At 38.3% G+C, this 16,325-nt stretch overlaps 1 protein-coding gene across 2 annotated transcripts in view; it reads left to right on the plus strand.

Annotated features, from left to right (window-relative positions):
- The window catches only part of GRID2 (glutamate ionotropic receptor delta type subunit 2), a 676,953-nt gene that overhangs the window by 558,923 nt on the left and 101,705 nt on the right, over nt 1–16,325 (plus strand). The window lies entirely within an intron of this gene.

The following is a 16,325-nucleotide window of genomic DNA, read 5'->3' on the forward strand; positions in this document are numbered from 1 at the left end:
GCTCTACAAAGAGCCATGGCCACTACAGCCCCAAACTCACAGACAGTTCTTTGTGTTTTAACCTGAATGTGGATGGAGCACTGTAGGTAAAGGTGTCATATTTACATGAAAATGGCAACATGTGATTTAGCATTACATTATTCTTTTTTCACAACAATCAGATGACATCCATAAAAGCTAAAGGTATCCATGAAAATCAAGTATGAAACTCCTAGAATGGAAAAAAAAAGCTAAAACAATGTCACTATCCAAAAAAAAAAAAAAAAGAGCTTAAGCTGAGACTTTCTGTGAGAGGAGTAATTTTAAACACATAAGCATAGAGACATTACTTTTAAAATTATCATTTTCATTGAGCAGTGATGGTCTGCTGAGGAGAGCTGAAGAGATAGTTTCAGGGGGTTTGTGATTTTTTATTTAATAAATAAAACCAAAGAGTAGCTGAGACATATGTAAGTTTTTTGAATGTATATGTGTGGGTTTATAAAGTTCTCTTTCTATCCAAAATATCCCCAGGGTAAGTGTGTAGCAAATCCAGCTGTAAGAGAGCAGTTGGTCTCTTACAGAATGAGACTCATTACATCGGTCTTCCTGTTAGGTTAAAACTTGAGAATTAGTTTCTTTACTGCATGAATGTGAGCCATTCCACATAGGTTGATTAGCCTGAGCATCCCTGCTGTACTCCCAACAGGAGCCCCTAAAAGCTTTCTAGGAGACTGCCCAGCCAAGGTTCAGAGGAGGCACAAATGGTTTAACACACCTCAGCCTGAACAATTGTCACCTGAATTGTTTGCCTCATGTTTATCCAAGGAAGCCTGTATTTTGTGAAATTTCCTAACTTACAGGTCCAGAGTAGCAGTCCACAAGGGAGCACTTGGATAGATGCTCAGTTAGCTTAAAAAGAAAAGGGGTTTTTTGACCAATCAATGAAAATGAGTGGTTAAGGAGGGCTTAGAGAGAAACCTTGAATTCAGCATGAACTTGAGGAAGAAGTTAGACGTAAAGAAGGGGAACCGGGTTGTAACAATACCAGAATTCAATAGGGGAGAAAAAAAAAAAAAAAAAGGAATTTATTTGAGCAGATCTACATCTACTCCGTGTGGTGAGAAGCGTCGCACAGGAGGTGCAACTCAGTAAAACCTGCTGGTGGTGCAAAGAATCTGGGGGCACCAAAACTGCTGTGCAACTTCAGAAAAAGAAATTCACAGAACTGGGAAAGTGGAAGGAATTATTTACAGAGAGAGAGAGAGACACCTTACTGCCCTACCGTGTGGATTTTCAACACAACTTTACAGAATTCACTAAAATAAAGGTAAAATATTCACTTGGCTCCTAGTGAGTGAGGGAAAGCTACAGACATGTATCTATAGTTTTGCTCCCCTTCAAACAACAAGCAGAACTCTCCTGAATAATCTAGAAGGAAAAATGAAACACATTGAAAAGAATTTATACCAAAGTACATTTACTTATTATTACCTATACTTATTTATACCAAAATACACTTACTGGCTGATATAAACATAAAGACTCAGAAGAACTCAGAAATTCAGTGCAAAAGAATAAGAGATGCATTTATAATGCCAGCCAGTATTTCACATTCAATTTGAATATAATAAAAACTATATTAGCTGAAGCATTATTGTTTACTAATCCTTGTGAATACAGGCATATGAAAATAATTTTCATTGACAGGGTTACTGGCCATTGTGGTGATTTTGCCTGTTTTCATTCATCAGCTCTTCGTTCAGCAGAAAAACTGCAGCTTTTATTTGTTTTGGAATAGTAAATCTGTTGCTATTAATTCTGATTGGCAAATCTTAAGTGTAGCAGCATGGGGCATTTCAAACACTGTCACGTTCACTTAAGAAATCTTTCAGCAGCAATTTAAATCATGACAAGGTGCTCATTTCTGTTATCAAAACAGAGCCAAAGATGGTTTTATGCCCGGTGCTGACAGAAACAAAGCAGCTTGAACCAAAGTTTGGTTTTGCTTTGATAGTTCTGGATTCTTTGTTTGGGGCTAGCACATGATTTGTGGCATCATCTTCTCTTTCTTTTCTCTAGATAGAGGAAAAATTTGCAAGCATGCAGACTGGCTTCAGACCTGCCATGGTTCTGAAGAGAGCCCTCTGCTGCAAAAATACAACTCATTCTTTAAGGAAATTCAAACTTATTATGATTAAAATATTTTTGAAACATTTTTCGTCTGAAATCGTTACAAACTTGGCAGATATTAGAAAGTAGCTTTAGTTCACTGTGTCCCTTTTCGAGATGCTATTAACAAGTTTTATCCTTTTTCAATTTTTGGAACACTAAAGAAAAATACTGTGTCATTGTCTCTAGATAAAAGTCAACACAGATCAATCCAATGTTTTTAAGGCAGGTCTATAATTACTGTCATACTCCATTACAAAATTTAAGTATTTTTAGTTGCTTCCTTAAAGATAGACTGAAACTTAATGTGACTGCTACTTGTATCACTTAAATTTAGGTCTTGATCTTGGCTTTCGCTTTCTTACCTCCATATTTCAGTGACCACTCTAGGCACCATTTTGAGACTGGTAATATGGAGATATATTTTAAGTTTCCCTTTTTATTTGACGTTCATTCATTATTGAGATCAGCCAAAATACTTTACATTATTTTTTTAAGATACATGTGGATAAAGCTGCAATATAACTCAGTTAATATAAAAGTGTATAAAATGCAAAGGGAATTTTTTACTCTGTGCTCAAGCCCTTCATTATAAAAAAAAAAAGGGCAGGCAGTGCACTGAAATACTTTGGCTTCCTACCCAATATACCCACTTAATTTGCAATCTGCTGTGACCACTGAGAGACTTTTAGGTGATCTCAGCCATGCTGCTGTGGGTTACATTAAAAGCAAACGCTTTGTACTGTGAAGTCAAAATTCAGGCATGAGTAGTTAAGATAATATCTATTGTCTCTGAGTTGTCTGGTCATCTAAAGATGAAACAAATTCATAGATTCAGATTGTGGAGGATTGCAGTTGTGTTAAAATTTAGTGTCACAGCTTCTGAATTTGTTCTTTTCCTTTTGCTCATCCTAGAAAACTAAGTGGCTAAAGCTCCTCATTTTTCTTACTTTGAATATTACCTTTGACAACTGGACAGAAATCTGGCTCTAGGCAGCCCTGCTTTGGGACAAGGGACAAGAAAGGGACAAGGTCCCTTTCTACCTCAGAGAGTCTGAGTGATATATGAATAATTATATATTTTGTAGACTTTGTTCTGCTTTTGTGCTACTCTTTACAACCTTTTCTTTAGCCATGGTATTGTTGCTACTCCTTCAAATTTTGCCCTTATTAGAATTTGGCAGTGTAGGGAACCTGCCATATGAACTCTCAGAGAAGAAATTTGGGGGTTCTGAAAACTTTACTAAAATCTTCATTGAGATCAGCTGAATCGAGTTGCTGCAACACTCTGATGACATTTATACTTGCTGAGAACCTAGTTTAATCTCCTGAAGGTTTTCTATTAGCTTCCTATTAGGGGCTCTTGTTACAAAACGCTCTAGGGAGCACTCTGCTCTCACTCGTACTGGAGAAAATCAATGGTTTAAGAAACAGAAGTTCAAGATGTAGAGTTACTGCCAACCCTTTTTGTATAATAGATCAGTTTTTGAGACAGGTAAAATGCTGTGTAATTTTTTACCAAGGACTTGCAGAAGAATGTTTTTGGGGATTTTGTTTTAAAGGCAACCTCTCAAATTTTGCTTCAGAATTCAGTGATGAGCTAACTTAGTATAATAGATTTCAAGAAAATGTTGACAAAATAATGAAGTTAGAGAAAACTACAGTGTTTTGTATTTGAAATGAAAGACACCGTAAAAGACTTAGTCTCTATCTTATCACACTCTGCTCATTTAGCTTTGAATTTTTCTGTAAGAGAAGGTATTTCTGAATTGGCCTGGCAGGACTTTAGATTATGCAGGTAAAGATGCAAGGCTCTGTTTTGTTTGGGTTTGGTTTTGGTTTTTTTGCTATAATAGAAAATATCTTTTAAATGGCTGAATCATTCAAGATTTAATCACTTCTTAGTGATTGCAACAAAACAAACATTCATTATAGTTTTATAAATATAATTTGACCACAGGATAAGGAGCACTTGAAGTATTAGCTGCAAAAATATAATTTTCTTCAGAGAGCTTAATACACTTGCTTAACCCAGAAAAGTTATGAAATTGATGATGTTCAAGAACCACTGGTGGGCCATTTTTTTATCCCCTTATATTTGTTTAAAATGCTGGTCACAACTGGAGGTTTTGATTGGTCATCAGTGGTGTCAGTAATGGCCAATTATGCTGATAATACCTGCTAAATGAGCAAATCTCACTGTTTGCCTTGTGTAAATTACATTTCATAGGAGCAATAAAACAGCCTCCAAGCTTCAGCACTTCAAAGTCATTATAATGCTTCTCAGATGGTTAAAGCTGCTCAGAATTCTCAGTCTTCTTCCTTGTATTACCACCCAAGGTGTGATATAATCCTCCTGAAATGCACTGCCTGGAGTCTGCTGTTGCTTAATAAATTACTCCGTCTTGCTTGTCTCACTCTTGGCATATCCCTATCAGCAGGAAACCATTATGCTGTAGCAACATCCTTTCTTAGTGACATTTTCTCTTAATTAACTGTACAACAATCAAATATTTAATATTCAGAGGAAGACTCTAGAACCATTCTGGAAAAATTCTGTTAGAAATTAATTATATCTTCACATATGATATTTAGTGGTGAAACCTGATTTTTTTTTGTTTGTTTTGGCTTGGGGAGGATTATGATTAAAAATATAAAAAAGATCCAGTATGAAGTCTTTAGGACTGGGACCTAGTTCCTAATTTGGTTTCTGCACCTGATCTGCTGGCTGACCACAGAAACATTCTTTAACATCTCAGATATCAGCCCTTTGTTTTAAAATGGGTATGTTACCCATCTGCCTTCATAAAAACATGTTTTATACCTTCTGATAGAAGGCAAAGCTTAAATGCCAGTCTCGTCAATTAGCAGTTTTGATTGCTCTTCAAACTAATGCCAGTCTTGACATATTCATGTAGCAAGGGGAACAGACTTGCCGGGCCTAAAATGCACAGCACTGAACTGAGAAGATGAAAAGTCAGAGACCAAACTTGTAAGGAAGCAAACTACATACACCAGCAGATTTATTTGTGGTTTGATACTTCCACCTTAAAAGTATGACCCCCCCCCACCAAATTCTCATGTCATTTTGGTTAAATCTATCTGGGCTAGTGTATCGGTAAGTGTATTTACCTTCATCAAGTCACCTCTCTGAAACAGGGACTGCAACCCTGTGGTACCCAAGTTCCTTTTGCATGTTTCAGTGGTTTGGCCAGCCCTCTTGACAGCACACAAAAATGAGTACATTTTGGCAATTGTGTCCTGTGTCTCAAAAGTATTTGGAAACCACAAGTGGTCACTGGATCTGACAGCGTGTACTGAGAGCTGTTGTCATGTATGCAGTACACTTTTGTAAGCCTTAGATGTAGTTTTATGTCCTTTCAGAGGTTTATTTGATTGTCTCTTCTTGAAACTGTAGTTCCATGGAATAACCATGCTCCAAGTAAAATGTTCAGTAGTGTGGGCATTTGTTTGCGGCAATGTGATATCACTAGTGTGAAACTACCAGGGGATATGCTTGAACTTTCCTCTAATTTGAAGTTAAAATTCAGGCAGTTCCCAGAGGCATCTTAAATAATGCATTTCTACATCTTCTCTGCACGTGGTTGCTTGAGTCATAGCACTGGGTACATGAGGCAGTCTGTTTAGAGATTTTGTGTCTGATATACAGTCTGTGAGGAGATGGAGAATGAATGGCAGTGTGAAAGCCCAAAAACTACCTTAATTGCCTAGGACTAGCTCTGACTGACTGTGAGAAGGTGATGTCTGTCTGGCTGTAGTGTAAACCCTGACCAAGACCAAGTGAGGCAAAAGGAAAGTAAAATTGGATGTCATGGCATCTGTCCATCATTCTGTGTTCTTTAGAAACATCCTAAGGTGAATATTTTGCTCAGAACAGTTTCTTCAGTTGTTGTAATTTCTCATATGACTATGTGCTGTACTTGGGTAAAGAATGAATAAGTTAGATTCAGATTAGGTAGCCAATTTTGACTTTTCAGGGTTCACCTGTGTATAATATACATTTAATTGAGGAAACAAGGAAGAACCATTTAGTCAGGAATTGAGTGTTTCTTGTGTGGAGGAACAATGAAATCCCAATTTTTATCTTCAAAGATGTTTAGACGCTGAAGAGACAACTCTTGCTTGTCCTGCTATTTGATCTTCCTGCCCAGGAGTTTACAGTTGAATTGACAACTTCAGCTCTTTAAGGTAGGGAGGAAGTGAGAAATGAGCTTTAACCTTATTAAAAATACTCCCCCTCTGCTTGGGATGCCAGCAGTTTCATCCTCAGACTGATCAGCCTTTTTCAGCTGAGGCCATCCAAGGCAGCAGACAAACATGGGTTTTAGAGGGAACCCACGGTGGTTTTCTGTTGCTTTTCTGCCCTGTGAGGAGTCCCTCCTCTGCAACAGCTGTGCCATAGCTGCAGCCACCCATGCAGAGCCACTTCACAACATCAACTGGTGGGTAGGTGCCAGGAAAATTGCCTGAAAGCTGTAAAGACAGGAGTAGCAGAGGTTTTCAAGCTGCTGGCAGAAAGTCTCCCTTCTTCAGCAGCTGAGGATTTTTTTCCCCAGACTTCTTGTAACATTGAAGTGCTTATAAAAAGAGTAGACCAAAATTAATATAGAAAGGAAACAAAAAATGCTATCAAATTATTTCTTTAACTAACCTGTTCCTTTCCCTCTGTGTTGAGATGAAGGACAAGTCTCAGCATATATGGTAGAATGAGGGCTGGGAGGCGGATTTGTTTGTATTTTTTTTAATCTAGTCAGCTTTCCAGCATGCAAATTAGGGGGATTACCTTCATTATAGCAGCATTCTGTTGTAGAAATCTCCTGCTGCTTAATTTTTATCCTTCCACTGTCAGTAGTGGAGGGAAAGATCTTAAAGTAGGACTTCACCTCTTCAGCATTTTTGAAGTTAGTGAGATGGGGCTGGGTTAAAAATGTGAGATACCTCACCTACCAGGCAAAAGGGAGATGAAGGAACAGGGGTGGTTTTGACTTGGCTTCCCCCACACTAGGACAGAGTAAAGGTAGAGATGAAGTGGAAATAAATTCATCTGCAAACAGGCTGTGAAGGAGCAGTGATAATAAATCGGTTGAGCGGGGTGTTCGTTGTTCATGCCCAGATATACTTGCTAATAGAACATTTTTAGCCATAAGCATGCACCACATTCTTACAATGGCTTCTTTTATTTCTATATCCCCAAAGAGGAAAATCCTCACTATCCTGTAAAGTCACCTTTGAAGTAATTTTTCACTTCTGAAAAACCTGAGTTGTGATCTTAAGCAGGGTGATAGCTGATTTGCAGTGAAAACCAGGTTATTCCATTTTCAAACATAAGCATTCATATTAGTGATTTTCATCAAGAAATTACGTTATCACATTTTTCTCTGTGAAACTTAAAAGGATGAGGGTTTCATTCTGTCCTCTGTTCACTGTCATAACACTACATTAGGTCATTTGAGTTTTAGAGATCACTTTGATAACAACATTGCAGGATGTACCTGAAGTGGAATTTTAGTCTAAATTTTAGAATGTGCTATTTAGGAACATAATTAGAGCTCCTACACTGGTGATGATTGAATTCTATAAGGCTAGGAGTTCATTGCAGAGAAGCATTCTGAAAATTAAAGGATAACTAGAATTAGTGACAGAAAAACTGAACTAAGGTATCTGAGATGCCTGTGATTCACTTTTCTCTGAAGTAGTCAGGGGTCACTCTGTACTGTGCATGCTTGGAAAACTTGGAAGAACAGATTTATAAAACAGATCATAATTCTTTAAAAATTGAAGCAAAACCATAGTTTGTAGTGTGTAATCCTCTTTAAAATTCCCTTCACCCCCTAAAATCTTGAGTCACAGAATCATGTAGAGGTAAAAAGATTATGGGGAAAACTACTTGTCAACAGATGTGAGGGCTTTACTGGAATAGGTGTTTGTCCTTATGGTCACACTGCATTGTTTTGTGCTTTGCTTGGCTCGCAGTTGCTCGGTTTCAGCCAAAGGGGGCTCTCTCCCTCATATTCATAATGCCCTCTCTGACAGGCTCTTGGCTAAAGCCACCCTTTAATACCTCATTAATGGCATTGTTTAGCTTAATGTTAATTTTACGTGCAGATGGTCTGTTTTCAGTCCATTGTGCACAGTTCTTTCTGCTGTCCCTGAAGGTGCTGCGCACAACCCTGTCAGGAGTGTGCAGAAAGACCACAGTAAGCAAACTGCATGTGACAGTAACACACACATCATCTCCTCAGCCACTTGTGAATATGTACCAGAGATGATAATTGTGGCTGAGTGCCTGAGGCTTCACAGCATTTGAATCCAGCCATTAGTAATTGAGAGATTTGGTCTCAGCATCTCTTGAAATCTGATCTAAACATTGCCAGTGTGCAAGGTTATTTGTTAAGATCCAGTATCCTCTAAAATAATAGCAAGCATATTTCACTTTGGTGCCTTCCCAGTGGCTGTAAATAGCACCTTTACACAGGCATGCAATCAAGAGCCATCTTAAAAGCACAAATCTCATCACAAGGTTCCTGAAGAGCATCCCCAGAGGCTCCCTCCGTTTCTTGAAAATGCCCATTGAGCTCTAATCTGTGTTCTTCTCTGTGTGTGTATATTAATAATTATATTTTGTAGAATTATTGTCCCGTGTTTTGAAAGTAGCAACAAAGAATTATCTGATCACAGTTTTTTCTTTATTTTTTTTAAGAGCTGTTGGTAAAATTGGTAGGCTTATTGTACAGTTATTTATGATTATGTAATTGAATGGTCCTGTATTTGGTAACCCTAAAAGTAAATTTGAAACCCTGCTAAGTCTTCTAATAATCCAATGCATTTCAGCAGCACTAATACAGTATATTTTGGCCAACTGATTCATGAGAGGTGGACAGAAAGCCTCAGTTCCAATATGGTCACATTTACAGGTATCAAAAGATAGACTTTCAAATATCTAGACTTGTAGTATAAGACATCTAAGGGCTCCCAGTAACTTCAGCAAATACTAGTGGATGCCTCCATTTTCATATTAGCTGCAGTCATTGCTCCTCTTTTGTAATAGCAGCAGAAGAGAAAAACAAAATATACTTTGTGCTGTATTTTCCAGAACTTTTGGAAGCACTGTAAAGGCTACTCATGCCCTCTCTCTGATAATGTTGCACAAGTCAATGCAATGTATTGACACTATATTAATGCAAACTAATGTTTGTATCATTTTCTTTTATCTCTTGTGAATTTTGATTTGCAGTTGAAAATACATTTTGCTAATTCCACAGAAAGACAGAAAGTGGTAAGTGCAAAATTGTTAATTTTCTGAAATAAGTCATTAAGCTTGTGGGTCTAGGCCTAAAAGCCAGGAATTGATTCCCATAGGTCTTGAAGATTGATCCTGTAAATAGGATCAATCAATTCCTACATAATAGGAATGAAAATCTGATTGATGTGTGTAATTAAAGCATCGCAGACACCAGGAGAAGCTAGAGCCCAGCCATTTGCTGAATGGTGAAAGAACACATTTCCCTTCCCAACTCTTGCATTATTGCCACTATTTGGGCAAGATGGGTGCAAAGAAACGATTTATTGTTGTGAAGGGAATTATAAATATACTATAACTGATATGTTATGCTAACATCACTTTAATCAGGTAATTATTAAAGGACTGTTTGGCCTTTAAGGACATTGATTTAATGGGAATTAATTTAATGATTGAACACTGTTTGTGTAACATTATCATTGCTAGTGATGCAGAAAATTGGAATCTCAGCTCAGCTGAAAAGAGTTTAGACTTTTTATTATCACATTAGATACTATTCTACTTGAATGTAGTTATTAGACCCTTTTTATACTTTCAGTATATATTTAAATGTTTGGGGTTTATCTAAAAATTTCTGAATAGAAAAAATAAGTTAAAATTTTTGTCATTGTACTGCTCTCCTTTTTGATAGAGGCTTGAATTTCTGTTTAAAATAGCCTTTTAGAAAGTCCATTCAATTTTGGGTTTGACTTGCTTCTCTCATAAAACAAATTTTCTCAGTTTTCATTCTCTACTTTCTTCTCTGCAAACCTGATGATTTTTTTAGGAGGAATAGAGTTTGGTTTATGGAGAAGTTTTGCAACTTTAAAGACACAGCAGCTTTTAAAAGTAGCAGCAGAGCACAGTCCTGTCTGGATTATTCTGAGGCTGAATCCTGCACTGTCTAGTCACAGCTTAGTGGAAATGTGAACATTTTAAAAGGAGTGTGATCAGTACCTGAGGGTTAAGGCAGGGTTAAAGCTGACTTTTATAGTTACAGCTCCCACTTACCTAAAGGTATGTTGTCTCTGGATACCCTCCTTGGTTTGCCCTTAGGGGTGCTATTGTCACAAATTATTTTCCAGCTTCATAGTGCCTCTAACTACTGTTATATATAAATTAGACCCAGGGAGAAAAGGGTAGTAGTGTAGTGAAGTGGTGCATCTGACAGCCTGCTGCAAATAGATTAATTTTCAAGCAAAACTTTACTCAAGGATGTCTGACAGTTCCTGCTGTATCTTGGCAGAATTTTCCAAGGGAGCCCACTGGCCAAATGATTAGCCCTCTGTTAGTAGAATGGAGCTGTTACAGTAGGCACAGCCAGTTGGGCAGGCTGGTATTTGAAGACTGATAGAAAAATAATTTGGTAATAGACATAGCAGAGACTTAAACTTACAAACACAGTAGGTTACTGTTCCAGTAAGAGAGCAATGCTGCAGTATTGTGGCAGCAGGCCCCACCAGGTAATAATGTGCATCGACTCTATGATTGCAGAAGGCTGATCAAATGCTTTATTGTGCTATGCTATACTATACTACTAAGGAAAAAAAAAATCTCCCTTTGCCAGACAGTCACAACACACATGGATCCAATTGGTCAATGAATCCAAAACACCATCACCAGAGTGCAGTTAAGAAATCCCTCTTTGGTAAACAATCTCCATGACACATTCCACATGTGCACAACAACAGGTGCAGTGATTAAGATAAGAATCATTTTTCTCTGAGCTTTCTCATAGCTTCCCAGGAAAATCCTAGGACAGCTATGTCTCTCCCTGCTCAGAGGATATGTGATTACCACTCTGTAGTAGGCTGACATGCTTTTCACTGAGTAGCACTGACGATCTCATTGATGCTAGAGGAATTTCTAGCTTCAGAAAGGATATTTTCAAGGAACATGACTGAAGAACCTGTATTTTAAGCTCACAAAATAGTTTGTGAGCAGGCATTTCACCAACCTTTTGGAAATTTCTGTTTATCCATCAGGTTGTATGTCAAGGCCTTCTAACCAGATTTATGACATGAGTTCCCTGGGCTGTAACAAGTTATGAGGGTTTTTGTGGCACTGCCACTGGTTCCTGATTAGTCCCAGCATTTGAAATCTCAGCATGGGTAATCTTTTCCTATTAATGAGAAAACAGAGCTGAGCAATGAGCCTTAGTGTGTGAGTCAATGCCAAAGGCACATCCCAACAGCTGCACAGCAGTAGCGAGTGGAGGATTTTCAGAGGGAGTTTTCAAGATATGAGATGTAGCTTGGAGGTGACTGCTGGCCAGCACTAACAGAGGGTGACAAGGTAGCATGGTAATCTCTCTCTCAGATGGGATCTGGCTGGTGCCTGGCCTCCTTGGTAGGAGGCTGGGGGAAGCCTACATCTGCCTCCACAAGGCTGTGCATACACCCTCAGGTTAGCTGGCTTCCAGAGCTGCTGACAAGGATCTTTAGCATGTATAAGATGCAGTTTCCTTCAAACTCCTTCACAGATTTCAGATACCTAGGAGTGATTTGAAATAAGCCTGAAGGAGAGGAATGATGTTTTCAGATTTTCTCCCTGTCACATAAAGGGGAGAAATAAATGAGGGGAGCTTTCTTTTGTGCATCATTGCTTCCCCTCTGGGAGTGCAATGAGGGCAGTGCTTCCCACCCAGCTGAAAGAAAACAATCTTCCAGGGAGGAAACGTAATGAGATTAGTCAGGGGATCATTACACTAACAACAACAAATGGCAAGAGTCAGTGATTGTTTAGTTCAGAAATAAGACGTTAAGGGGCGAAAAAATTAATCAGAGCACCAAAGGACAAAGTGAACATATTCTTTAATTGCCTATAGACCAGCAGGAGAAATCTAAATAATAAACAAGAACAGTTAGACTCAGAAATACAGAGAATCTTCATGTTGTTTCTGAAATATAGTAGGAACAATTGGAAATAATGAAAGTCAGATGAACAAGGTGGGTAAAAGGGGAAGAAGGTGTCACTCTGTCAAAATGGATTAGGTATTTCAGAGGTTGAGAGCTTGGAAAGAACTGATCTTGGTTTTTTTCTGTGACTGTGTGCTAATGGCTGGAGCACAAAACGAGATGGGAGACAGTGTCTGCTGCAGGCCCCCAAATCATCCTCTCCACTGGAGCAGAGGATGGCTGGCTCCTGTAGAGCATCTCTGTGATGCATAAAGGAAAATGTGAGGTGTAAGAGGGGCAGTCAGGCTGAGTGGTGTGTGTTTCAAGCCTCCAGCTGCCCATGCTGAAGGGTCTGGAATGTGCAGGTAGAGAATATTGAAAGGAAAAGGAACACCAATTGCACCAAAGTGTTAAATGCTACAGACTTCAGAGAAAAAATGACATGGAGAGAAAGCGTGCACAGAGGTGAGGCAGAGCTGAGAACAACAGCAAGGAGGGCTCTGAAAACTTAATTAGGAGATATAGAAACTTTAATGATATTGGTGCATTTGGTGAAGGTAATACTATTCAAAATCGTTATGCCAGAAAGGCAATAAATATTTCTCTTCTGTGCTTGTGAAAAAAAGCCAATTCTTTCTGTATAGTGGAGGTTAAATGGTAGCTACTACCATAACACAGTTTCAAATCAGCAGATTCAAACAAATTTCACCCAAGCATTTATGAGAATTTACCGTGTAGCTTCCAAGACTTCTGTTTGCTGACATGATTCTTAGAACATTGGGCAGGTTTTCAGAAAGATGACCAAAAAACAAAAAATTATTATAAACCTAATGACCAAACTGAGCCTTCAATTCAAGTTTTTCTTCCGTCTTAATATCTGGACGTAACAAGATGAAAGACTTAACAAATATAAACAGACACTTAACAATTTCAAAAGATATAACCATTTTAAAAGTCTACACATGACCTTTACTATTTTATTATAAAAAAAAGAAAGCATTATCTTTGGGATCTGATGGAGACTTTCATCATTGCTTTGGTAAATAAAAAGAAAATTAGGTCCTTTCCAATCCTACTCCTTCAAAAGAACTCAAAGAACAGTTCCTAACACGTTTGGAGTATTTTCACAGTGTAGTAATAATACATAGATGCAGTGCTCTCTCATTAGGGAGTAAAGACCTGAAGAAATGTTTTATGCGTGAAGCAAAATATCTGAATGTCTCTTTTTACATGTAATTTTTGGTTTTTAAATCACTACATTTTAATGCAAACCAAATGCTACAGGAGGAACAGGTGGTGTGGTGAGTAAAAGCTACCGCTGGCTCTCAAACTTCTCCACACCTTGTAAGATCTGGCTGCCAGCCCTGCCTCATGATCAGTTCCTTCTCCACTCTCAAACCCCTGCAATGTGCCAACATGTGCAAGGATAGCAAGTTCAGCCACTGATTTACAAGCTTATTTGGGAGGCATTACCAATTCAAGGAGTTGTATTCTCCTGTGGAACAATTCCTCGTGCCTGCTGTGGTCAGTGGGTGTTAACTTCAGCACAAAATGGAATATTACAAGCTCAGGTTATGGCATGCCAGCTTAAATGTTATGGATGAATACAAGCAAAGTTCAAGGAAGAATGGAAAAGGATAGATGAAAAAAAGGAAAATAAGGGAAGAGAAATTCATGATGAGAAATTTCCCGACAACTTCCAAGCTGCATTTACTTCACAGCTGGTAGAAGCAGGTATGGGCTTCATTGACTATAAAATTTTTTTTGTCCTATACTGAATTGAACATTTCCAATTGAAAGTAGGTGAGATTTTATATTATCAGAAAAGTTTTTAACAGAACAATAGCAATAGCTAATGCTCTGAAAGGTTCTGCCTTTGAAGAGTTCTGCTTTGGAGAGTTTTGCAAAGATCACAGAGCTCAGTCAAACTTTAGGTTTTGTTTCTTGTGGCAATAAAAAAGTGAAAATATAAAATACCTTTTCCTCTTTGTTAATACAAACTACTTCCCTTACACACACTCTCTATTAATGTCCCCTTCACAAAGAAAACAGAAGACATGCATTGATCTAAACTGTTTGCAACAGGCATCTGCATCTCTTTATTTATGGAAATTGCAGATGCACAGCATAATTGATGTGACTGTTCTAGCAGGCTAAAGGCTAAATTGCAGCCAGCTCCCAAGTCCTTTGTGCTTTTTTACCAAAGGCCAATAATTCACTGAATGTGGACAGAATTTTTGTAGGAAAAAGCAGAATCAAAATCTGTCCCCAGATAACCCACCCTCCTATTTCTTCACCTTCCTTCTCCAAGCAGAGTTATGATTCTTGCTTTTCATTTTGATAGCATTGCAATTCCTCAACAAAGCAGTCACAATTAACATATTTTTCATGGTTCTTTAAATTATCTGGAAAACTCCTCGCACAGAAGCTCAGCTCACTGCAGTTTTTCTTCAGGCAAACAAATGACAAATCCCTGAGAACAAGATGTCTGGAAAAAGAGCCTATGCATTTTGAATTCTTCAAATTTAACCCAGAATTATAAAATATCAAGATCTTACCAGGCTGTGATCCTGAATTTCCCTATTTTGCCCATTTGCCCAGTGTTTTCATTCCTCCTTCATGCCTGTACTCCTCTCTTGTGATTTTTGAGATGAAGAAACCTTTAAACTGAATACTAATGAAGGAAAATAAATTTTTAAAGTAAGAATATGTATGGTAATTGTATAGTTGCACATTTTGTCTTCGAAGTTGGGTTTTACCCTGGTATTTAAATCTGTCATAATTATGCATCATATTGTTTGCATTATCAAGACGATGCATTGTTTTTCCTGCCTTCTATTTAGCTTGAAGCACTTGGAAAGAAATGGGAATAAACAGAAATTTATAAGATAAGTTGCAGTCTAAGCCTGTCATCCGAAGTAGGCCAGCCTTAAAATGGTCTAGGATTGATGAAGGAGAGTTGCATTAGATGAGAGTGGGAGGACTAAAAGTAATTTCTTTCACTGTGACTTCTACAGTAATTCAACTTCTTCAGAAAACTCCCAATAAGATGGATTTTTTTACTTCAGTTTACTCTGGAAAGTATTTGTCCCTTCCTGCCCATGAAAATTTTAAAGGCAGATTAGATTTTTCTAAGTGATTTCAGCACCCATTACATGTCAGATGAATTATACTGGGAGATGTAGCCACAACTTGGGTGATGTACAGGTAGTGGAATTTTGTGCTGCCTTATACCCCACTGCAGGTGTATTGGAAAGGCCACAATAAATGATAATATAGCCTCTGTAGTCCTTTGAGATCTGTCTTTTAATGTGACAAAGCAACTCCTGGACTGCTGTCTTCACTGATTTCCATTTGTCTCATGAGTGGGACTCAGTACTTTTAAGCGCTGCTCATCATGCCCCAAGAGCAGCATTTTTACTGTAACCACGACCAATGTGCTGACCTCCACTGATGAATTTTGCTAGAGAAATGAGGTGCCATAGAACAGATATTTCCTGGTCATCAGCATGGGTCTGCATCGCACAGGTGGCCCCCTTTGCCACTAGGGGTTACTCAGCTTTGCTGGTATGATATGAAAGACAGCAGCAGGCAAAGCTCTGTTCCATGTTTTTGGCTCCTTCCTGCTTTGTGCTGCGTGTCCTGTGTGTAACCTCTTGTAACTAGAGCACGGTGTGATCCATAAAGATGTCAATGCATCTGAAACTCATCCTAGGTCTTGGAAAGCAGAGCTGAGGGAGGTTTGCATGCCTGTCCTTCCTGCACACTAATTTGAAGTGGAGTTTAGTATCTTTTAAGTGTGTCGCTGTCGGTCATGGTAATGTTAATGGAAAAACAGTGATTGTTGGTCTCCTGAGTGACTTGGCACTCTTCTGCACTGAGAAAATGTGCATTGGGACCAAAAAAACTTCAGAAAGTTTTATCCCCAGAAATAAAATTGGGGAGAATGAAGAGGTTTCTTAAGGTGAACTGCCATG

This window comes from Pyrgilauda ruficollis, unplaced genomic scaffold, assembly GCF_017590135.1.
Source record: "Pyrgilauda ruficollis isolate IOZ18807 unplaced genomic scaffold, ASM1759013v1 scaffold65, whole genome shotgun sequence".
In the NCBI taxonomy this organism is placed as follows: Eukaryota; Metazoa; Chordata; class Aves; order Passeriformes; family Passeridae; genus Pyrgilauda; species Pyrgilauda ruficollis.